The 24862-nt window shown below is 46.7% G+C and overlaps 1 long non-coding RNA gene across 1 annotated transcript; it reads right to left on the reverse strand.

Annotated features, from left to right (window-relative positions):
- Positions 1-1455: 1455 nt before the first annotated feature.
- On the reverse strand, positions 1456-24190 carry LOC146812397 (uncharacterized). Its single transcript, XR_014965938.1, has 3 exons — positions 24127-24190; positions 2528-2650; positions 1456-1963 (listed from the first exon to the last, which is right to left on the reverse strand). It is a non-coding gene; the product is annotated as an uncharacterized LOC146812397 (long non-coding RNA).
- Positions 24191-24862: the final 672 nt, after the last annotated feature.

A 24862-nucleotide genomic window follows, 5' to 3' on the forward strand; every position in this document is an offset into this window, starting at 1 on the left:
CTTTCCCACCCATGAGCAGTATATTTGTGAGGTAATTTTTTTACCAAAGGAACCTAATACATCAGCATTAATTACCGTCATTGATTGGATTATGGATTTGTTGTCATCCTCCTACACAGCACTAACAGTTACGCTTGTGTCCAGTGTACTGTAGGCCTAGTCAAGTGACTCGACGCAACTAGAGTTTATAACTCTGTGTACTACTAGGCTATCCCCACCACCATTATGTTTTGTTGTATTTTTGCATATTATTGTTTGCCAGTAAGTTCGGTACTGTACTTCATTCTACTACTCCTCGAAGAGTCTCTCTCAGGCTACTGACCGCTTCATTTTCTTTTTTTGAAAATGCTGCTGCCAGTGTCTACAACCACTACTACCACCACAACCATGGCATGTTAGGAAAGAAAACCATCATTACCATGCAGCCATCACTGTGCCTAAGTTAAACATCAAGCAAAGGTAAGAGAAGTTTGGGGGAGGCATAATTAATAATAGACATGTTTTCATTAATTCAATTTCACACATCCCTTTGAGTCCAGTTGCAGAATGCCTAGAGTAGAAGAGACTGACAGTACTAGTAGGAAAAGTCACTCAGTGAGGGGTGCCGCATCTATCTGTTGGTGTCTTACAAAGTCAGCCAATTATTAAAATCAAACAGTGGCTGTGGGCGGCCCTGCACCAGCAAGGAAACAGTGTAATGTAAAACAGTAACCCCACCCAGAAAACATTAACAACATTCTGGCACATGCATCAACAAAGACTTTTGCGATTCCTAAATTGCGATTTTTAAGGAATCGCAATTAAGGAATTGCAAAAGCCTATGCATGTAGGAATCGCTATAAAAATAGCGATTCCTACAAATTCCTTAATTGCGACTCGCAAATTGCGAGTCGCAATTAAAGAATGCCGTCCCATTCATTCCTATGGGCCTCCAGGCCCATAGGAATGAATTGGAGATTGCATGAGCAAATTGCGAGTACCAGTATGTACTCGCAAATTGCTCATGCAATTTCAAGGGTGCAAGGGTGTCAAAATGACACCCTATTGCACCCCTGAAATTGATCTGTGCACATATGTTGCACACACACATGCTCTAAGGGCATGTGTGTGCGCAACATGAAACTTTGAAAAATGCACAAAAGTGCATTTTTCAAAGTTTTTGCAAATTACCATGAAGTTCAACTTCATGGTAATTTGCTCCCCCTATTAGCAAAATCGCTAATTTTTTAACTTTAATGCATTGCATTTAAGGAATCTCAATTTGGGATTTCTTAAATGCAATCGAAATTTAAGGAATCGCTATTTAGAGATTCCTTAAATTGGGATTTTTGCATTTGGGATGATGCATCCCAAATGCAAAAATACCGGTCGCACAGGGGCAGATTCTGCTAATCTGCCCGTTTGCGACCAGTTTTCTCGTTGATGCATGTGGCCCATTGTATGTAAAGTAGAAATATATTATTTAATACCCAAACAAAAATAAACTATGTAAAGAAATCCCACAACACCTGACCCACCTCTCTCCCTAACCCTAACCAATGTCCGTAAAGAAAAAGTCCAACATAATGTCCAATGAAAAGAGAAAACCCAACGCCCGATTCCCACCCACCAAAAGAATAAATAAAAAAGGGGCAATGAACAGGGTCTTATGTTCGGCGGGCTTGACTCTGGAGGACACGTACTTGCTCCTCTATGCGGGCAACACGGCGCTTCAATGCGCGGCAGTTGCATCCACAGGGGGGGCAGCACTGATGGAGGGGCGGAGGCGGGCGGCCGCCAGACGGTGGCGCCGTACCACTGGAGGGCGGTGGCTGGGGCCCGGGGCATTGGAGGAGGCTGCAGCTGCTGCCGCCTCCTCCTCCTCCTCTTCCAGAACCACCAGCCGACAGTATTCACTCTAGCTTCTGGCGCCGGGCCTTGGCTGCCAACTCCTTCCTGTCAGGATTCCCATTGGAAGGAGTAGCTATATATCAAGAAGAAAAAACAAAACTATTGTAAAATATACTCTTAGCAAAGCAGTAAGACCAATTAATTCTACACATAGTGGCACAGTAGCACTAGCAAGCACAGTACATAACATTTGTGGTATGTATCTATCCTCCCACTTTCTTGGACTATAACGTTTGTGGGAGTTTCAGGCATTTAACTAATCATGCATCTGATTCCTATCAGCCACCTATGCATGCATGCATCCCACGTATCCTTCTCTGCCAGTCATAAATATTAAATCTCGCCCGTCCTTCTTCCTTTCACTCTTCTTTCCCTTTTCGTTCAACCCATCCATCAAGGTCATCTGATCTGACTTTTAGTCTTCTCCATAAAACATTCACAGCTGAGTTGAAATCAGATCGAAGAGGCCATTGGTTACTCAACACTCCCGCCGCTAATGCTTTTAATAATGCTAAGTAAAGGGTGTCTTCAACCGTTCACAACAACTTCTTACTTAGTAAGTCTCAACTGTACAGTATACAGTACACCCATGCAGTGAGTGTAATGTCAATAAGTAAGGATTAGGAATCTAACTTACCACCGCCCACCACTGCTGCTGGCTCACCCCCTGCAGCTCCTCCTGCAACTGCCGCATCCTCTCCTCCGTCAGCAGCCGAGTAGCCGTCGCCGCTGGCCCCGGCACTGGTGGTTGGTAGTGCACCTTGAAAAAACATTACACATTTTTTAGGTGTCATATACACCTCCCCCTATTTTTCACTAGCAAGATTGAAAAATGAATTAATAGTAATACATACATATACAACATACATCACTAGTAAAAATCAGGTAGTAGTGGAGTAGACACTAGTAGTTATATGGTCCCTAGGGTCATTCTAGTCTTTGCTTAGTTAGCCCGAGCCGTGCAACCATTTTACCTTTGTGTCTTTTATTTTTGCACACGCGTCGTTACCTTACCTTGCAGCTTGTTGTATAGAGTGACGCCTTTGAGCCCACATGAGCTCATACTGCTACTGTCTAAGCGCTGCGTACAAGGTCAAACAAAACAAGCCACTTTGTTATGGAGTTCTGGTGTCAGTCCATATTGCTTATCCAAAATGCTACACTTTTTGGCACGACTGAGAAATGCTTGCAATATACTAACGCGCACCATTTTTCTCATATCAGACGGAAGATTCCCTTCTACGAACCAGAGCTTTGAAGAGCTTATGATGTAACCAGTACTAGGTTCTTCTAAGGTGAGGGGTCCACAGAATTCGCTCAGAGATCTTCATTTATAATTTTATATAAACTATATTCGTACATAGCTTGTCAGTTGCAAATAAAACTTTTGAACTTACATAGACTCGGTGGTATTTGGTGTGGATGGACTTACACGAGTGAGCGAGCGAAAGGAAGGGTGTGCATGTGCATTGCTTCCACGACTGAGAGGCCGGGAGTGTTATGTTCTGGGTTGTCTACTCATTGGGTATCTTGGGGGGGGGGGGGTGTTCCGAGAGATAATAGTAATGAAACACTAACATAACTAGTCGAACAGGGGATTGTGGTGGGTTCTGTTCTGATTGAGGTGTGAGGAAGGTCCAACCTCCCATCACCAACATCTTATTTTCTTGTGCAAAATTCTGTATGTGCAAAATCCCTACAACAGTAGTAGCATGTCCTATCCTATCAAAATAGTAAAATCTGGTTGGGCATTTTGTTGGTGGGAATTGTCGAAAAACATCAAGATTTATAAAGCCTCAAGATTAAGAAGACTAGAAGGAGTACAAGAGGACAACCCAAAGGACTGAACTCAATGGCTAGAGCTACTGGTGAATCTGAGTTTTATTTAAAACCTTTTAAATAAAGAGTGGCCAACTGGGCAAGCTTAGCTACAGACAGACTAATAGTAGTAGTACAGAGAGTCATAGCAGAGGCAGTTAGAGGCAGGGATAACAGGAATTTAGAAACAGATAGTCTAGATCGAAGGATAATTGTTGGTAAAAAATAGCATTAGGAAACGGAAACAATAGCTCGGAAAAAATACGGTGCAGTAAAAGTTAGTGAATAAGAATTATTAATATTAAAAATAGGAAGACTTTAAGTGGGGGGGAGGAGCCTAGCGCTTGACCAAGATGGCCGCGTGAGCTTTGAGCTCCCGAGACCCTCGTGCCCTCCGTCGTCTATCCTGTATATAATCCTGTTTGTATGCATGGCATCGTGTAGATGACTTGTCAGGGAGGCGATCGATGCCACCCGAGGTCGAATCGCCCACCGGGAACCGGAGTTATGCATGGCGGAAGATTGAGGCCCATCTCCGAGGGATGCCAGGGGCTCGAGTTGGCAGGATGCCCGACCTCTAATTGAACAACAGCGGCCAGGCGAGGTGTGAACTGCCGGACGGAGGTCCCTATCCTTTCACTTTCACTTTCTCGCCCTTTGTCTGCCCAGCCCAGGGAGTGCTCGCGTCTGCTTTATTATCATTTGGACGCTCTGCATGCCACACTGGCGACCCATCGTAAGACGGAGCACTCTTGCTTTCTCTCGCTGAGAGAGGGCAGTCCTGTTTGACCCGACCTGCTCGAGCCCACCATGTCGGGCAAAGCAGAGGTGGATCGTTCGAAGCCCAAGGCCACCAGGCGGGGAGCCTACACTCAAGCCAATAACATGGACCGCTATGCCCAGCAGAAGGGGTCACCGGGTGCACCGAGCCAGTCCCCGGATACACAGAAGACTGCTTCGCCCTTGGCCCCGGAGCTCTCACTGCAGGATGTCATGGGTGCACTTGATGGGCTGCAGACCTCGATTGGGAGACAGTTTGATGCCCTGGCGCACAAAGTGGATGCCATCTTGGTGGATGTTAATCTGATCCGCGCGGACTTGGGCAAAACAAATGAACGGGTCAAATCCCTGGACATCAAGACCACGGGCCTCGCGGATGATGTCTCGGACCTGCAGACCGAGGTCCGTAAGTTGCGGACCGAGCATGATCTCGCAGCCCGTCGGCTGGAGGATTTCGAGAGCCGGGCCAGGCGCAACAACGTGCGCATTATCGGGGTCCCGGAGTCCTCGGACGAGATCTCAGTGGACCTGCTCGTGGAGGACTTGGTGCTCAATCATCTGCAGCCTAAGGGTCTGGGGAAGTTCTTCGCAGTTGAGCGGGCCCATAGAGTGCCTGGTGGGCGGCCCAAGGTGGGAGCCACACCGAGGCCGATCGTCGCCCGGCTCTTTCATTTTCGAGACCGGGACGCCATCCTGCAGGCCTCGAGGGTAACGGGCCCGGTCCCCTTCCAGAACGCGTCGGTGAATTTCTATCCTGACTTCACCCAGCAGGTACAGAGGCAGCGGCAGGGCTTCCTGGGGGTGAAGAGGAGGCTTCGGGAGAGGGACCTGAAATACGCCATGCTCTTCCCTGCCAGACTACGTGTGGTGTTTGAAGACCGAACATTCTTCTTTGAGTCACCTGCCATGGCGGATGAATGGCTGGACGCTCTGCCTCGACGACGCACGGAAGAGGACACTGCCGTAGACGGGGACAGTGGCCGGGATGAACAAGGTTGATGTATTCGGAACCGGACTGACTCGGACTGACTTTAGATAATTACTTGCAGTAAACACGGAGGTTGTGGGAGGACGAGGGGAGCTCTTTCCTCCCTTAGGGTACTTTTTGTAGATTTTGGGTTTGGTAGGGCGACAGGCACACTGCAAGTTGGGGGGGCTTTGTAAGCTGCAGCAGGGGTGCAGGGTGGGGGGGGTTTTCGGGATTTTGGGGTTGTTGTTGGGGGGTTTGTTTCAGCAAGGCATAGTGATTATTTCCAGGACTGTTCCATGGGGGCTCTTCGGGTGTGGGGCGGGCCTCTTTACGTTTGGGGATGGGGGGTAGGGGTTTAAGTGTTATAAGCTGGAATGTGAATGGTTTGGGGGATCGCATTAAGCGTGGGATTGTTTTGCAATTCTTGAAACGGTCATTGCCGGATGTCGCCCTGCTGCAGGAGACGCATCTTATAGGTAATACGTGCTATGCCCTGAATAGGAAGGGTTATAAATTCATAGCTCATTCGGGATTCTCCTCTGGGTCCAGGGGTGTGGGCATCCTAGTCAGAGCCTCGCTACCATTTGAGGTGGACTCCACCATTGTTGATGATAGGGGGAGGTTTGTGGCGGTGGCGGGGCGGTGGGAAGGAAGAACTTTGGTTTTAGTTTCGGTTTATGTCCCGCCGGCCCTGCAGGCCTCCACTTTCACAGATCTGGGTAGGGCCCTGCTGGATCTCCCGGGGGGTATGCTTGTAGTGGGAGGGGCTTTCAACGCTGTTGGCTCCGGCCTGCTGGATAGATACCCGCCCAGAGACACGGGGGGGCTCAGAAGTGGCTTCCAGACTTTCTAGATACGCTTGGCCTGATAGACTGCTGGAGGCTCCGGCACCCCACACAGAGCCAATACACTTTTCACTCCGGGGCGCATGGTAGCCTTTCGAGGATTGACTACTTACTCACTCTGGCTGCGCATGCCTCATTGGTGTCTGAGGCCAGGCACATGGCGCGTGGCATATCTGACCATTCGCCGGTGTGGGTCAGGCTGGATCTGGGTCGAGAGGGAGGGGGAAGGGTGGCCCCTATCAACCCTTGGTATTTCCGAGACCCCAAGACGCGCAGCGCGCTGGTAAAGACAGTAGATAATTTTTTCAAGGACAATCAGGGATCCGTGGACTCGGCAGTGTCACTGTGGGAAGCATTTAAGACCGTGCTGCGAGGGGAAGCCCTCTCCCTTGTAGTGGCTGCCAAGCGGCGGAGAGATGGCGAGGTTTTGCAGGTTGAGGAGGAGATCGCGGCTTTGGAGGGAGCGCTGGAGGAGGAGGTTACAGAGGCCTCACTGCATGAGCTGTGCTTGAAGCAATCCGAGTATAAGGACCTGGTGACGAATGCCGCTAAGACCCTCGGTAGGGAACAGCAGGGCCGTCTGTATGATGTTGGTGACAAGGCCGGGAAACTCCTGGCTTGGCTGGACAAAAAAGAACGGGTCAATAGAGTAGTGCCGGAGTTGACGTGAGAGGGGGGAGAGGTGATTGTGGAACCTGAGAGGATTGTGCAGTGTTTCTCGGACTATTTCCGTATGGTTTATGCCTCAGTGTCGGACAGGCCGCCCGAGGACTCGCATGACCTCCTGCGTGATATTGCATTGCCCTGTCTCTCTGATATAGATAGGGACGATCTAGATCAGGGGTCTTCAAACTGTGGGGCGCGACCCCCAGGGGGTCCGTGGAGTGATGAAAAGGGGGTCGCGCCTTCCCAGTCACACTTCTGCCCAGGCCCAAGGACTTCAGCCCCCCCCTCCGTCTTCCCCCGTCCTGTGTCTCAGCTCGGGCTGCTGCAGTGAAACTCGAGCTGCTGGGGGCTGCTGCAGTGAAACTCGAGCTGCTGGAGGCTCAGCTGGGCAGTGTCTGGAGTCTTATCTCCGGCACCCCTGTGTTTTTCACAGGTCTTTAAAGACCATTTGCATTTGTACATGCCTTTGCAAACTGGTTACAGAGGCTTAGGTTTTTTTCCTGGTTCCAGTACCCTCTGGGTCCCCACTCAGCCTATTCCTTACATTTGTATTTTGCATTTACTGCTGTAGTGTGAAAATGCATTTCATGAAAAGGAATACAAAGTAGGCTTGCCAAAAGAAAAATGCCTGCCGTGTTTTGTTTAAAGAGCCTGCTAAGATCTCCTCTTGGTACTAAATAGACTTAGAAATAAAAATGTATGTATGCATTTGTTATGTGACTTTTCTGTCTTTGTTTTCTTTTATTATCAGTCATGGATCATTGAGGCAGCCCTAGAAAACAATTAAAAGTGCTTTCTATTTATATTTGCTGTTGGAAGTATGCACAGATAAGTGCTGAAAATACCGCCTTAGGTGACTGCTTTTTTTTGTACCGACTGGGCCATCAAAATAATCTGCTGGCACCCCTAACCATAGGACTGGAAGTGTGTTGCAGGATCAGCACATTATTTATTTCCTTCACCCTCGATCCCTGATTGATGCCGCAATAGTTTAACTTACATCTTAAACTCTACGCCGCCGTCAATAACATGCTGAGTTACTTCATGGGTCTGGGAATGCACCCTGCATTCAGACAACTCATTCCTCATTCTCGCCCTTCATTTACACGCTCACCCTGCACTCACAGCGATCACAAGGCACTCACACTGATCACCATGCACTCGCACCATTCACCCGCTCACCTTGCACTCACAGTGATCACTCTGCACTCACAATGCACTTGTGCTGCTCACCCTATACCTCAACCTGCAGTCACATGAGTACACTACTCATCCTGACACTTCACTCACCTGTCCCCCTCACTACTCAATATGCAACTCACTCAAACAAGCCCATCAGTAATCATACATTCATTCATCCCATTCTGAACTTGCATCCGCACCCAAATTCATACGCCACCTCACTCACCCTGCAGTCACTCCTCTTGCCCTACTCTCACACTGTTGCATCGCTCACCGTGCACTCACATGGGCACTCTTGTCACCCACACAAAGCAGAGGGTTAATGTGCCTGCTACAAAGAATATGTACCATGCAGATCCCAGAAATGAGTGTGAGTAAACTATGAGTAGTGCTATAAAAAATGAAATGTTTGTCAGAAAGGTGCTATAGAGAGATGTGGTGCATTGTTGGTGAGTGGCAGTGAAGGAATTCATGGAGAAGGAGGAAACGGGGGTGGGGCATCAAAAAAGACTGATGCACCGGGTGCGACCAGCGTTAGGACCAGCTCTGACTGGGAGTGTTAGCCCCCCCCCCCCTCCCCTCTGAAGTTCTGGTCTAGTGGCTCTCCTGCTTCTGCCTATTATTATTTACATTTGTAGTGCGCTACTGTTACAAAAAGATGTCCTGGGGCTAATAACCATCTACTGCCTGAAGGCAAATGAGAAACACACAGAAGGAGAAGGAGAACCAGCCAAATGGGGTGACCTACAGAGCATAGAGAAAGGCTTTTATATCTTCCTAAAGGATAATAGATTCTTGGTGGAGCGAAGTAAAGGAGGGTGCACGTTCCATAACTGCGCGGCCTGCACCAAAACAGCGAGACAGACAATTCATGCCTTCTTGAATTAGGGAACAATAAGCAGAGTGGCACCTGCCGAGAGGAGCATACGGGTCTGACCCGTATGCTTGGTGATGAGAGGATGAGAGAGGACAGCAAGGGAGTGAGAGAATTTGATTGAAGAGGTCAGGGATGAGGAGAAATGTGAATTGCCGAAGAGAAGTGTGGACACACAAGAAGTGAGTGTGAGCCAAAGGTGAGGGTTTCTGTTAGAACAAAGGGGAGATGTGAAAGAGGAATGGGGGGACTGGAGAGGTGTAAGATACAAATAGACACAAATTTGAATGGAGAGACGAGGTGAATGAGAAGTGCTGAGGGGCACGGGAGGTGACAGGGCCAGAGAGGCCATGAGATAAATGTGAGAGACTGTTACAGATGAGGGCAGTGAAAAGACAGAATGGCAAGAGGTGATTAAAGGTGAAGTGAGAGGTTGAATGGGGAGAATTCAGAAGTTGTAAAAAGGGGGTGAAAGAAAATGACCTGCAAAGTGAGAGAGGGATCTGGGGTTAGGAGAGGAGAGAGAGATGGAAGGGAGGGGGTGAGAGGAATGCTGCATGGGTAAACTGCTTAACTCTGCACAAAACCGCCAGGTTTTTAAGGGACCCCTGCTTCTGCCGGTCACCGCCAGGTGAGCATCTAATGTGGCAGCACGTATTGCTGCAGAGTGGAAGGCCCTTAACAAAGGTTGACTTGAAATCTTTCTGATGATAATTGCTGTATTTTGGTTATAAATGGGTACTGATTGGGTGAAATCTTTCCTCAGTGTTACTGTGTGTAACAAATGTCAAAATAATGAAGCAATGCTATCCCAAAATACGCTGCATCACATAACCTCATTTACATTTTCATCCCACGCAATTTAGTCAGAAGGTTTAGACATTTTTGTCAGGAGGGGGTCCTTACGCCTCAAAAATGTTGACATGGGGGTCTCGGCATCCAAAAGTTTGAAGACCTCTGATCTAGATGGTGACATAACGGTCGATGAGGTGGCGGGGGCTATCCGCGCGTTGAACTCGGGCAAGGCCTCGGGTCCGAACGGCTTGCCGGTCGACCTGTACAAGCTATTTCCGGATAGGGTTGCCCCTCACCTGCGCGCCATGTTCGTGGAGGCGCGGGGGAGGGGGGCCCTCCCGTTGGATCAGCGACTGGCGACGATTGTGGTTATACACAAAGAGGGCAAACCCCGAGATAAGTGCGCTTCATATAGGCCTATCTCACTCCTTAACGCAGAGCCGAAAATTCTGGCTAAAATCCTGGCGGCCCGGTTGATCAGGGTAATCGGTGACTTGGTCCATCCGGATCAATCCGGATTCATCCCGCACCGTAACACAGCGTTAAATCTTCGGCGCCTTCATGGTGTAATCGCCAGGGCGGGCACGCTGCGTGAATCAGCTATTGTGGCGTCTCTCGATGCCACGATGGCCTTTGACACGGTGGAATGGGCATATATGTGGGCCGTGTTGACCAAGTTCGGCTTTGGCCACGGTTTTGTGAGCTGGGTGAGGTTGCTGTATGAGGGCCCTCTTGCGAGTGTGGTGGTAAATGGCCGGGCATCGACTCCGTTTCAGCTTGGGAGGGGTACTCGGCAAGGTTGTCCCCTGTCGCCATTGCTGTTCGCCCCTGCCCTTGAGCCGCTGGCTGCGTGGATACGCTGGCACCCGGATATACGGGGACTTAGATGGTCACCTGAGCACGAGGACCGTATATCGCTCTATGCTGATGACATCCTGTTGTATCTTGCCTCACCCAAGAAATCACTTATAGTGGTCTGTGACGTACTCACATCTTTCGGTAGAAACTCGGGTCTCGTTATCAACTGGAGTAAATCGTATTTATATGTTCTTAGTGGCGAGGTTCCACCAATCCCTCGAACTTGTTCGATCCAGGTTGCTCAGCAGGGCTTCGTGTATCTGGGGATCTTTATCTCCATGGATTCTGCCGTGCGATATGAGAGGAACCTGCTCCCCCCCCTAGCGCGCCTGAGGCGGGATGTGGAGGGCTGGCGGAGGCTGCCGCTCTCCCTCGTTGGGCGTGCGGCCCTGTTCAAAATGATGTCCCTTCCCCGGTTCCTCTACGCGCTGCAGAATACTTTGGATTGGGTACCGGCTAACTACTTTCGGGAGGTCGAAGGCCTCCAACGAGCGTTGCTGTGGGACGGGCGGCCGCGAATAGCTATTGCAAAGTTGACGCTCCCATGGTACGATGGGGGTATTGCGCTTCCAGACATCCGACGGTACTATTGGGCCACCCAGCTGAGTGCGATTAATCATGGGTTTTATGGCCCGGCCCTCAGCCCTGGGTATGCCATGGACAGGTGGTTGCTGCGTGGTGGTAACTATTACAGGGCGTTGTATTCGCGGTCCCTGGACTCGTCCCTCACGGGGCCCACTGGTGTGGCGGTGCGTGTGTGGAAGATGGCAACTGACTCGCTGGGCTGGAAGGATAGGCTCACCCTCGCTACCCCGCTGTTTGAATCTGAGAGATTGGGTAGGCTTTGGCACACAAAAGGCTTTGACAAATGGGACTTGATCGGCATCTCCAGGGTCGGAGATGTCCTGATTAAGGGGAGGGTGAAGTCCTTTTGTGGAAATGTGGATTTTCCTGATCAGTTATGTCCCCTATCTTGGACCCCAACGGTTCTATATGCATGTTACAAGTACATGTATGTTCCCTCCAGTTCCAGTTTCTAAGACGCAAACATATGTGTGTCTACCGTCAACATGTTCTCTGTCAGATCCGCCATCAATGGGCTGGATATTCGATTCCTAAGTATGAAAGGCCACCGACTTTATATGGCTAAGTTACTTCATTTTTACAGTTCAGGCGAGTAGGCCCGATTCTGTCCTCAAAGCCTTTCCCTGCTCTCTGTCTCTGACAGCTTCAGCTTGAGCTCGCATCTGTATCCATGAACTTTGTCCTACTCCCTGTGCAGCTAACGGTGCCTGCCTCGGCCAGTTTTCGCCTGTCTGCCAAGAAGTTGTATTTCACCTTCGAATTATCTATTTTGCTCTTCAGCCGATGCATTCCTGTCCAGTGATTTAGGTAAACATATCCTTTAGCTCACAAGCAAAGGACTCAGCCTTTCCGTCCTCCTGCAAGTGATTCATAGCCCTGTTGCCATGGAAAGTTTTCTGCCCCTCGCATCTCATATAGACACTTAGACGCTTGTACACGCACACAGTCAGTATAGAATAGATTCTGTCCGAGAGTCTCTTCCTTGTGGATAACATAGTTCTTTAAACATAGGATGTTAGATATGATTTGGGATTAGGCTGACTTGACCCCAGACTTCTCGTCTCCACATGTAGAGCTAAATGTCAAGTCCCCTTCACCCCCTAGTTGCACGTCAATTACACGTCATGCTGCCGCGCGCGCATCTATGCCAAGTATTATCTTATAGATCCACCTATGTCTGATAATTCTAACCAATCATGTTCCTTTTATTCCTTATTACGCCTAGTTTCGATTATGTCACTGTCACGTCACTTTTCTTATCAAATGTTACGCCTTCTACATTCGTTTCATTGTAATGAACTTATTATAAAAATACATGTCTGTTAATGAATTATTGTACTTCACTTCCTGAACCTTCGTGGTGACGGAACCTGAGGGCCGCGACTCGAGTCGGCCATTTTGAATGGAATAAAGCCCATTAGAAAACCTCTTATACCACGGATTCTGCCTCTTGTTATTTTGAGCTATTTACTTTAATTTAAGATTCCGCATGAAATTCAGTCCGGTAATATTTATTTTATTTACCACATAATGGCGCCCGAATAGGGACACTTTCTCATCTCACGCGCCGGCGGTGCGTTGCAGGCCCGGTCTCCTGCCACAGCTGGACGGACCATAAACGCGTACCAGCAGGATTTCCTGTAAGCTCCCTCCGGTCAAGCGGGGGCGACTGAGGCTGCGATCAACCCAGACGAGGCGGTGAGAAGTGCGAAGTATCCCGACCAGAGCCTAGCTGAGAGAGCAAGATCCGAGGTATACAGAGGCCCACCAGGTTTTCCGAAATTCCGACGTCCAGAGGGTCCGATGTCCGCAGTTATCGAGTCCTGTCCATTCTCTGAGGCCTTCCGTTTCAAGGAGCTACTCGGTGAGTACCATCGCCGGGGAGGCGTGTTGACGCGCACATAGGTTGTGCCGGTCAAGACGGATTTGGGTACACAAATCCGGTCTGCACTGTTTAGCAGTGTATATGTACTGTTTAGCAGTATATCAAGTATTCCGAAGTATTCAGTTATTGTCAAGAATTCAGCGTGGTGATTAGTTAAGCAGACTGTCATCATTGTCGATCATTGTTATAATGTTTAATGTTTAATGTTTAAAGTATTCAGAAAATGTCTTGCATATTGTGGTATGAATGACTGTTCATTGTTCACTGTTCATTATTGTGTTTCTCGTATTAAGTAAGTTCAAGAGTAAGTATCAGGTCAGTTGTCAATATGCCGCTCTTCTCGAAGTTAAGGCAGATTACTACCAGAAAAGGGGTGCTTGAAGAAGCAGTTCCCATTCCTCCTAGAGACACTCCAGGACATTTCATGTACCATAAACATGGCTTAGATGCCATATTGTTTCTTGATCTATGGGTAGATTATACCAAAGGATTACCGGAAAGTCAAAGGTGGCCCATAGCGGGAACCTGGGATGCAGAGTGCATCATGAAAGTGGAGGAAGAGTTATGGAAAAGAAAGGTCAGACAGTCACAGAAAGACGCTGTTGAGTTATGGCGTAAAGAATCTCATAGACGAACAGAAAAAGCACGTAGACAAGAAGAGAGGAGTAAAGAAAGTTCAAATAAAGTTCAAGAAAATCTATTAATTGAGGAAGGTATCCGAGTGAAATCAGAACAAGTGAATAGACAAAGAAATGCTCTTATGAATGGTATGTATCCCCTTCTAGCCGAAGGACTACCTAAGGCTGTTACGGAGGTGCCAAAAGACTTGCCACCCCCATTATTTCCAATTAAGGTACATCCAAAGGGGCATCCCAGAACCGCAGAAGATGTTTTTCTTTCCTCATATCTAGACGATGCAGCTCCCGAGTATGCTAACGCTGCACCACATAGACCGTCTGGCGGAGGGGTTCAACGTCAGGATCAGGTATCTGTCCCCGTGCAACAGCAAGTCCCGATACAAGCTTCGGCAAGCACATCTGTTTCCGCATCTGTCTCCGCAGTCGACTCTACAGGGGTATCGACACCCATAGTTGCTGTATCACGTTCGACGAATCCATTCACACCCGACGCCCCAGATGGGGCCACGGGGGGTGCTAGCAGTACTTTCACACCACCTAGAATAAATAAACTTGTTTTTCAAGAGTCAGCACATTCACGTACACCTAAGTTCGTAAATGAACGTACGCTTAAGGAACTCCTTGTAAATTGTAGATATGACCCAGTGGTTGGTAAAGAGGACGAAATGGTCCTGGCATCATTACGTATCAGACGAGCCGCAGAGTATTTAGCAAGGTTACCAGGGATGACTACGCATCTAGATAACATATATCATTTTGTTCAAACAGGACGAGATCCAGGATGTATTAACAGAGCTATGGAATTCCAGAAAGTAGAGATACAGGGGGAACTGTTACGTTTCCTCATAAACTGTGTGATCAGAAATCAAGATCGTCCGGGGGTAGACCCGAATGCAATGCTTATTCTTACAAGATGGAGTCAGAATATATCAGAAGGGAGACACGATAAGCAAAATTGTATAATAGCCATGTGCCGAAAAATACGTAAAGAAATAGAGCGTATTCATGAAGAGAGATTGGGAACAGACGAGTTTGAGCAAGATGAAGTGTCCGAATCAGGGAACTCCGCAAGACAGTCAGAGACCATAGCCTATGTAGGCAGAGGAAGATCTTGTGAAAATACTCGATGTTTTTCTGATCCAATACACTCTGTATGTCCAAATAATAGCAGAACGTATCCGACGCCTGTAATAAATCTGAAATCTCCTGAACATTCGTTTCAAGCCGCAGATAAAATACTACGAGAACGAAGAGGTTACCACCTCCTCGATTCCATGGATGAGCAAGAATTAGCCAGATCAGCCGTTCACTGGATTGTTAGTCCTGAAAAATACGGTGATGAGACCGTAGCACACACGTTTCTCAACCTCAGTACAGATGAACAACGTTTAGCTGGAATCTATATGATTCAGCAACTCCTCATATTATATAAGAGCCAACATGCTGACCCTGGTCCTTTACCTGATATATTAACGGAACTACTCACGAACAGATGGAGAGGTTCTAGTAACAAGCTAATTAAAGAGATATTAGTGTCACGTAAACAGTACGTCCTTTTTGTAAATCCAGATTCGCTCTCCCTGCCCCCCAGAGAAAGAGCACCGTACTACATGGATAGACAAAATCCTTTACGGGAAGTGCACCCAATAAAAGGCGAAGACAATGAGTTTCACCGTGTATTTGTTTACACACCCATATCAAAAATGGAATTATTAGAAATGAAGAAAGTAGTACCTAGTCATGACAAAGACCCAGCGGGTTTCCACCGAGAAATTAAAGACATGTTACTGATGGGAGAGTACACCTTTCCTGATATTATGACGATATTAAAGGTGCTTTTGCCTGCTGGCATATATGAAAAACTGAAAGAAAAAGAGTGGGAAGTGGGAGACCAAAAGATAGACTGGACAGCATTAGCAGAGGAAGAAAGAGGCCGAGCTGCAGGTTCAGGGCTCGGGGATAAAGTTAAACTATTACCAGGTTTACTAGTACAGGTACTGCCACGTTTATTAACTACAAAGAAGGAAGATTGGGGTGCAATCACAGCCTGTAAACAAAAGCAAGATGAAGACACAAGCGATTATTATGCTCGATTTGAAAAATGTTTTGGTATAAATAGTGGTATAAAAGCAAGTAGTGACTCATATCCACATTTATTTGTGACAAAATTAGTGGAAAATGCATTGCCCCCAGTGAAGAATAGAATATTGAAATTCGAGAGTACCTGGCAAAGTAACACTCCGTCGCAAATGCTACAAATGTTACAGTATCATCACAATAGAATTAGGGATGAACAAGAACACGAGCATAGACGCATGAAGGATACAAAAATGAAAATGCTAGTTTCTCAGACAGTACCAGCAGATGGTCACAAAAAGGGTGTGACACATTCTGGTGATTCTGCAGTTCCTGTAAAAGGAACCTGCAATTACTGTAAACAACTAGGCCATTATGTACATGATTGTCAAGTCCTGAAACGAAATATAGCTACAGGTATTGCAAAAGAGAGACCACGATTAGTTAGACAAGATCAGAATGAAAAAGGAGCTATGCAGCATGGACAGTCCGTGCCAGTTCAGCAACAGTCTATGCCAGCCTCACAGCAACCCATACAGTTTGTGCCAGCTGCACCACCGTTGCCTGCTACTGCCACACGAACCACAACACAACAAATGTATCAGACTGCACAGTATGAATACCCTGAGTATCAGCGTTACGCATGAACCAGCCTAGAGAGGGAAGTTGACTTACCGCTTATCGAGATTCCGGTAGATCAAGAAGGACCTTATGTACATAGTGAATTATTAGGTCAAGATAGAAAATTCTTACTCGATACAGGGGCAAGTCGAACAACCATAAAACGTAGTGAAGTTCCAGGGGCACCCCTCTCAGGCTCTCAAAATGTTTCCCTTGGTTTTTCAGGAAAACCTATTGTTAATGAAGTATCACAGCCTCTACCACTTACGATAGGACCTTTGACACGAACTACAGATTTATTGCTTACTAAATCATGCCCAGAAAATTTGTTAGGAATTAAAACTCTGAAAGCACTAGGAGCCATAATATGTTGTTCTCCGGAAGGAGTAAGGTTGTTTTTGCGTGATTTTAAAGGTCACTATGTGTCTAGAGACATGGATCCCCGACTACAGACTTTACCAGTACATCTATGGGCACAAGGCCCTACGGATGTTGGCTGCATGAACATTACACCCTATCGAGTTACATTGAAAGCAGGAGTGGTACTACCACGAATGCGACAATACAAGTTACCGCATGATGCTGTAGTGGCTTTGTTGAAAATCATTGATGAGCTAATTGCCCAGGGAGTAGTTGTAGAAACAGACTCCAATGTATGTAATTCACCGATAATTCCGATTCTTAAACGAACTGATCCTACTGCTCCACCAGTGTACCGATTGGTTATTGATTTGCGTGAACTAAACAAGTGTATTGTACCACAATTCCCCGTGGTCCCTGATATATCATCATTGTTGACAGCAATTGATTCCGAAGCAACATTTTTTACTGTAATTGATCTCAAGAATGCCTTTTTCAGCGTCCCAATAGATCCGGAAAGCCAATACTTGTTCGGATTCAGTTTAAATGGGCGCAGCTTTAAATTCTCACGCGCTCCCCAAGGATTTACAGAAAGCCCCAGCATCTACAGCCAAGCACTGAAACGAGAACTTGACAGTATCCACATGCCAGTCAATACTGCACTGCTTCAATATGTCGATGATCTGCTGATCACCGCGAGAAGCGAGCCAGAATGTGAAAAAGCTTCTCTGACAGTTTTACATTTCCTAGCCGACAAGGGGCACAAGGTGTCCCCTTCTAAGCTGCAATTCTGTGTTCAGCGAGTTATTTATCTTGGTCACTCGCTGTCCAAGGAGGGAAGGCAGCTTACACCAGATCGCATCCAGTTAATTGCTAACATGTCAATACCCCAGACACAAAAGGAGGTGCGGGCTTTCATAGGCCTCACTTCATATTGTAGGCAGTGGATCCCTCAGTACGCATTTCTAGCAAAACCACTCATTCAGTTAACCACACAGGAGGCAGCCACATCGACTGTTCTCCCTTGGACTCAGGAACATACACAAGCTTTTGAAAGCCTAAAGGAAGCTTTATGTCAAGCACCTGTTTTAGCAACACCATGTTATAGCAAACCTTTTACACTCTTTGTTACAGAACGCGAAGGTACTGCCTTGTCAGTACTCACTCAGGATCAAGCAGGATCACGCAAGCCATGTGCTTATTTTTCCAGTACATTAGATCCCGTAGCTCAGGCTTTGCCTGCATGCCTGAAATCAGTGGCAGCGACAGCTTTAGCAATCAGACAAAGCGATGCCATAGTATTAGGACACCCATTGACAGTTCAAGTACCACATGCAGTAGAGGTTCTTGTGAACCGAACACAAACGCAACACTTGACCATAGCAAGACTTACCGGTTATGAACTGACATTGTTTCAACCACACATAGAGATCCGACGGTGTAATACATTGAATCCTGCTACACTATTACCTGTAATTGGAACAGACCCACTAGCTCATGATTGTGTTGAAATCATTGAAATAAAGACGAAACCTAGACAAGACTTGACAGACGTTCCATTGTTAGATCCAGACCTGACGTTGTATGTAGACGGATCATGCATGAGAACAAGTAAAGGAGATTTAGTGGCCGCGTATGCAGTCACAACAGACACTGAAGTTATTGAGACACATTGTATAGATACTCTGTCAGCCCAAGCAGCAGAACTTATTGCTCTAACGCAAGCCTGTATTCAAGCCACAAATAAGAAAGTTAATGTATACACTGACTCACGTTATGCATTCGGAGTTGTACACGACTTCGGCGTGCTGTGGCGAGAGAGAGGTTATTTAACGTCCCATGGTGCCCACATTCAGCACGGACCCCTCATTCATGCCTTGTTAGACGCAATACATCTACCCACTGCTATATCGATTATGAAATGTAAAGCACACACGAAGGTTACTGATACCATTTCTCAAGGCAATGATTTAGCTGACAGAACAGCTAAACAGACTGCTCAGAATCGCACATTAGACATGACAAAGCCAATAGTTCAGACACCAACACAGTGTATGACAATTAAGGATCCCACACTTGACGTAATTGACATACAGACACATGCCACAGCAGAAGAAATAAAGAAGTGGACTGAACTAGGAGGGATCCAGACAGATCAAGGATGGATGACGAAGGAGAAATCTGTATGGTTTCTCCCTGATTCCATGGTTCAAGCCATTATAGCTACAGTTCACAGTCCAGCACATTTAGGAGAGAAGGCTATGCTAGACAGCATTCAGCACATTTGGTTCAACAAACATTTACGAGCAGCAGCTAAACAAAAAGTTCGTACCTGTATGATATGTTGTCAGTTTAATCCAGGAAAGAGTGTTTCCGTAGAGCAGGGTGGATTTCAGCCTCCTGACCATCCTTTTGAAGTCCTCCAGATGGATTATATTCAGATGGAACGTTGTCGAGGATTCAAATATGTCCTCGTAGTTGTCTGCGCTCTCTCCCGTTGGACAGAGGCGTATCCCGTATCAGATTACACTGCCCCGACTACTGCCAAGCAGCTAGTTCGAGAATTCTTCCCACGGTACGGTTTACCACGTGTTGTATATTCAGATAACGGTCAGCCTTTCTCCTCCGAATTAATGAAACATGTCTCACTCTTGTTGGGATATCAGTGGAAGTTCCACTGCGTCCGACATCCCGAGGCAGCAGGTCTCGTAGAAAGACATAACCAGACACTGAAAATCAGACTGTCCAAAATATGTAGAGAGAAAGGTGTCGACTGGATAGTAGCATTACCAGTTGCACTCTTTTACATGAGAATGGTAGCACACTCTAGAACAGGGCTATCCCCGTATGAGGTGATCTTCGGTAGACCACCGAATATGTGGGGGACGCCTATACCACGTAAAATAACTGATGTTGACTGTAATATGCTGACAGATTACCTGGCTTCCTTGATGTCTGCACTACAATCTTCTCGTTCACAGGTAGCTGCAGCCTTTCCCGACAACACTGAGGCGAAACCCCATGACGTTGTTCCGGGTAATCTTGTCTTTGTGAGAAACTTCGACAGGAAAAGTCAATTGGAGCCCAGGTGGAAAGCACCCAAGTTGGTCCTGTTGACCACAAGAACAGCCGTGAAGATCGAGGGACGAAAAGGGTGGATTCATTCGAGTCACGTCAAAAAATTTCATGGACTTCCTCTTGACACAGACAGTACTGCCCGTGTGTCTTCCCCCATAGACTCAAAGCTACCTTTGGCTGAGGCCAGTAGCACCGAACTCTATAAACAGAAACTCAGGTCCAGATCTAAACTGTCGGACGATTTGATTGTTTAAGTCCTCTCCAAGGTGAAGCGGTTGAATCTGTCCCGACATGTACCCCTTAGGTCTGAATCACGTAGAGTCCAGAATCATAATGAAACGACATGCTTATTGTAAATTACTGCGTAACCACTGTATTGTGACTTTATTAATTTTGTCTTCCTTGAGTTTTTTAATAGTTACTGCAAGTATATTGTTGCATATGTATTATCCTGTTTCTAAACGTGTTTTCAATATAACTGATGAACATTCTTTTATTGACCTACCGCCACATGAATTATCCTATAGACTTGCGCTGCGCAATAACACATTCATTAGTATGTTACATCATTCCCATCAGACTAGTAATGCCACCAATTGTTGGGTGTGTGGCCGACTTCCTCCCTATCAGAATAACAAAGGAGTTCTGCCTTTCTTTCCACATCCATTCACACACAATGGCTCCTGTGGAGCATGGTTTAGTTTATTAAATTCCATAGACCCAGACACAGCAGTTTATCAACAACATTGGATATGGGGAAATCTGAATCTAGTTTTATTCAAAGTCTGTCACCCTAATAAGGAGGGTCACCCCAGTAGAACAGGAACTGATTTAGAAAATGAAGTGTATAAATTAGGTAATTTTACGCCTAATCTTATGATTCTGAATGTCAAATCCGAAGTTGAACTAATTCTGCCCACTATGTCAGTATTTCCAGTTAAGGGTGAATTATGTGTAAGAAAAGTTGGTTCCATACATATGGGCCATAGCCAATGCGTTACTACAGTAGAATATAGTGATCAAGGTAAATCTTCATTTAGAGCTTCTCGCCATTCTTACTTCATATGTGGTCAGACGGCATATATGCGTCTGCCTCTAGATTGGGATGGTACCTGTTACATCGCATTCCTTTTGCCACCTGTTTTCCTAGCTCCTCCTGATTATTATCGAAATGTTCATTTAGTACACAATAGAGAGCAAAGAGATCTCTCAGTTGTCGATTATACTGAGACAGCATGGGACAAGTATGTAGATTTCAATAAAGGTATCTTTCCCTATATAGGTACAATATCAAATAGTAAGCTGATACGCAGACTCACCAAGACTCTTGAAGCTGTAGTAAACGAGACTATAGCCGCCCTAGGCAATCTGACAGAGGAACAATCAGTGATGAGAATTGTTGTTCTCCAGAATCGTCTTGTCCTTGACGTCATCCTGGCCGATAGGGGCGGAGCTTGCAGGGTCATCGGATCCAGCTGCTGTATATTCATACCAGAAAATTCGCCATCTGTATATAAAGCTATAACACGCCTTCATAAGATTGTAAGCCAGATACACGAGAATCCAGGCACTTGGACGTGGTCCGGGTGGTTTTGGAGTGTGATATCAGCCTGGGGATGGAGAGTTCTATCCTTCCTAGGTATTGGCCTTCTTATGCTCTTCAGTTGTTGTTTATGCCTACAATGTGGACCAGCGATTTGTGGTCTGTGTGCCACATCATGCATTCCACATCAAGGTTTTCGTTCAAGATCCCGGAAGAAGAAAGAAGAAGAAATGATGCTCCATGAGCAAATCGAAGGAATGATGAAGATTGATGTCTCGTGAAGGGCAAGAAGGGGACAAGGAGGGAATGTGGAAATGTGGATTTTCCTGATCAGTTATGTCCCCTATCTTGGACCCCAACGGTTCTATATGCATGTTACAAGTACATGTATGTTCCCTCCAGTTCCAGTTTCTAAGACGCAAACATATGTGTGTCTACCGTCAACATGTTCTCTGTCAGATCCGCCATCAATGGGCTGGATATTCGATTCCTAAGTATGAAAGGCCACCGACTTTATATGGCTAAGTTACTTCATTTTTACAGTTCAGGCGAGTAGGCCCGATTCTGTCCTCAAAGCCTTTCCCTGCTCTCTGTCTCTGACAGCTTCAGCTTGAGCTCGCATCTGTATCCATGAACTTTGTCCTACTCCCTGTGCAGCTAACGGTGCCTGCCTCGGCCAGTTTTCGCCTGTCTGCCAAGAAGTTGTATTTCACCTTCGAATTATCTATTTTGCTCTTCAGCCGATGCATTCCTGTCCAGTGATTTAGGTAAACATATCCTTTAGCTCACAAGCAAAGGACTCAGCCTTTCCGTCCTCCTGCAAGTGATTCATAGCCCTGTTGCCATGGAAAGTTTTCTGCCCCTCGCATCTCATATAGACACTTAGACGCTTGTACACGCACACAGTCAGTATAGAATAGATTCTGTCCGAGAGTCTCTTCCTTGTGGATAACATAGTTCTTTAAACATAGGATGTTAGATATGATTTGGGATTAGGCTGACTTGACCCCAGACTTCTCGTCTCCACATGTAGAGCTAAATGTCAAGTCCCCTTCACCCCCTAGTTGCACGTCAATTACACGTCATGCTGCCGCGCGCGCATCTATGCCAAGTATTATCTTATAGATCCACCTATGTCTGATAATTCTAACCAATCATGTTCCTTTTATTCCTTATTACGCCTAGTTTCGATTATGTCACTGTCACGTCACTTTTCTTATCAAATGTTACGCCTTCTACATTCGTTTCATTGTAATGAACTTATTATAAAAATACATGTCTGTTAATGAATTATTGTACTTCACTTCCTGAACCTTCGTGGTGACGAAACCTGAGGGCCGCGACTCGAGTCGGCCATTTTGAATGGAATAAAGCCCATTAGAAAACCTCTTATACCACGGATTCTGCCTCTTGTTATTTTGAGCTATTTACTTTAATTTAAGATTCCGCATGAAATTCAGTCCGGTAATATTTATTTTATTTACCACACTTTGAAGAGTTGCAGAAGGAGTATGAGCTGGGACCATCTGAGTTTTTCCGCTATATTCAGGTGCGTCACGCCCTCCGATCAGTCCTCATAGAGGGTGAGAAGGTGCCTGAGTCCTCTCCTTTGGAGGACCGGGTCCTTGATGGTCATATGCCCGAGAGCACGATCTCGCTCATCTATAGGAAACTGATAAACGTCCGGGCGGATATGCTTCTGGGGTTGAGGGACCAGTGGTCTAGGGATGGCCTCGAGTTGGATGACGAGGATTGGCAGTCTGCTGTTTCCTCTCCTAAGGAGGTTGCGATCCCGTCGCGTCTGAGGCTGGTGCAGCTTAAAATACTGCATCGAGTGTACGTGACGGGGCCAAGGCTGGTTCACATGGGATTCTCGGAGGACGGCCTATGCAGGAGGGAATGTGGTATGGTGGGTACTTTCCTGCATATCATTTGGGAATGTGGTGTCATCACGGAATTCTGGCGGAGAGTCCATGCAGTGATGGGGGAGGTGACGGGCATTGCTATGCAGCCGGAAGCGCGGTGTTGCCTCCTGAATGTCTGGGGGCCCACGGATCACAATGCGGCGCAGACCCAATGGGTGACTCTGGGCAACATGGTCGCTAAGAGAGATATAGCGCGATTGTGGGGATCCGTGGGCCCCCCCACATTGACCGCGTGGAAAGAAAATATGGACTGGAGTATGCTAAGGGAGAAGACGGTATACTGCGCTAGAGGCCGCCCTCGGAAGTGGCACGCCATCTGGGGGCGGTGGAACCAATACAGGGGGGGAATTTGTCTTGCCCCTGATCTGGATCCCCCCGAGGAACAGCTTTCCTCCTAACCTTCTTTCCAGCTCAGTATGGTTAATGGACTTCTTTGGCCTCTGCTGTCCCCCTTCTTCCTCTTTTCACGGTACTGTGAATGGTAGATGATTGGGGTCCTGCCTCCCCTGGGGGGCTATCACCATGGGCATTCAGTGTTCTTGCCTTGCTGGGGGTTGTTGTGTGTTTTGTGTTTATTTAAAAAATGGAATCTTTGCACTCCTCCTTCACTGTACTGTGGACGCATCTCTGTTCCTCTTTATCGAAGCTGCCGAACCTCCGGGTTGTCGGCTGAATAGCTGTGTCCAGACTTTTGAAAATAAAGTTTTTAAAAAAAAAAAAAAAATAGGAAGACTTACTGGGGCCAGCAGAAGAGCCCTCGTTCTGGTTCTCCTGTCCTTGGTGTTGTTGAACTGCTCCCGCCGACTCTGACCCCGTCTTCTTGCCCCTGGGTGCTGATCATGAAAGATATAAGAAAGAAAGAGACAAACATTGATGATTGGTGCGAAACAAATAAAATATGTTTAAAAGACTGTCAAAAAAACATTTATGTAAACAACAATTGCAATAAAATTGACCTATCTAATCTGGTCGACAAGTAGTATCGGGGGATTCGCGGACCGACTAGTTATTATTTATCAACACTAATCCAGTATTCCATTCTGATTCCAGAATACTAACTAAGCCTAAGTAGTACGTACCACCTGCCCTAGCCCACCTCTTCCAGGTGTGCCAATTGTACATTAAGTAAGCATTTCCACTTCTTTTAGTCCTCAAAAATGCATAAATGGAGGGCACATGCCTGCATTTTTGCATACACCAAATTGTTGGTTGGTTGATGCTGATGTTCTGCTAGTGCTAAGCCTATTACCACTCACTGAACAAACTACAAAAGGTTCTACTAACGACTGGGGTAAGCACTAGCAGCACTCAGCAGCACGTGACGTAACAGAGGGGGCATCACGCAGACCACTAAAAAATTACAAACTCATAAGTAAGTAAGTAAACCTAAGTATCAATCCACCCCTATCTCTTAGTGACAGGACAAAGGAAGGACTAGAGTCACTCTAGCATACCTAACTTAAGTTTTCTAAA

This window comes from Triturus cristatus, chromosome 7, assembly GCF_964204655.1.
Source record: "Triturus cristatus chromosome 7, aTriCri1.1, whole genome shotgun sequence".
NCBI classification, from domain to species: Eukaryota; Metazoa; Chordata; class Amphibia; order Caudata; family Salamandridae; genus Triturus; species Triturus cristatus.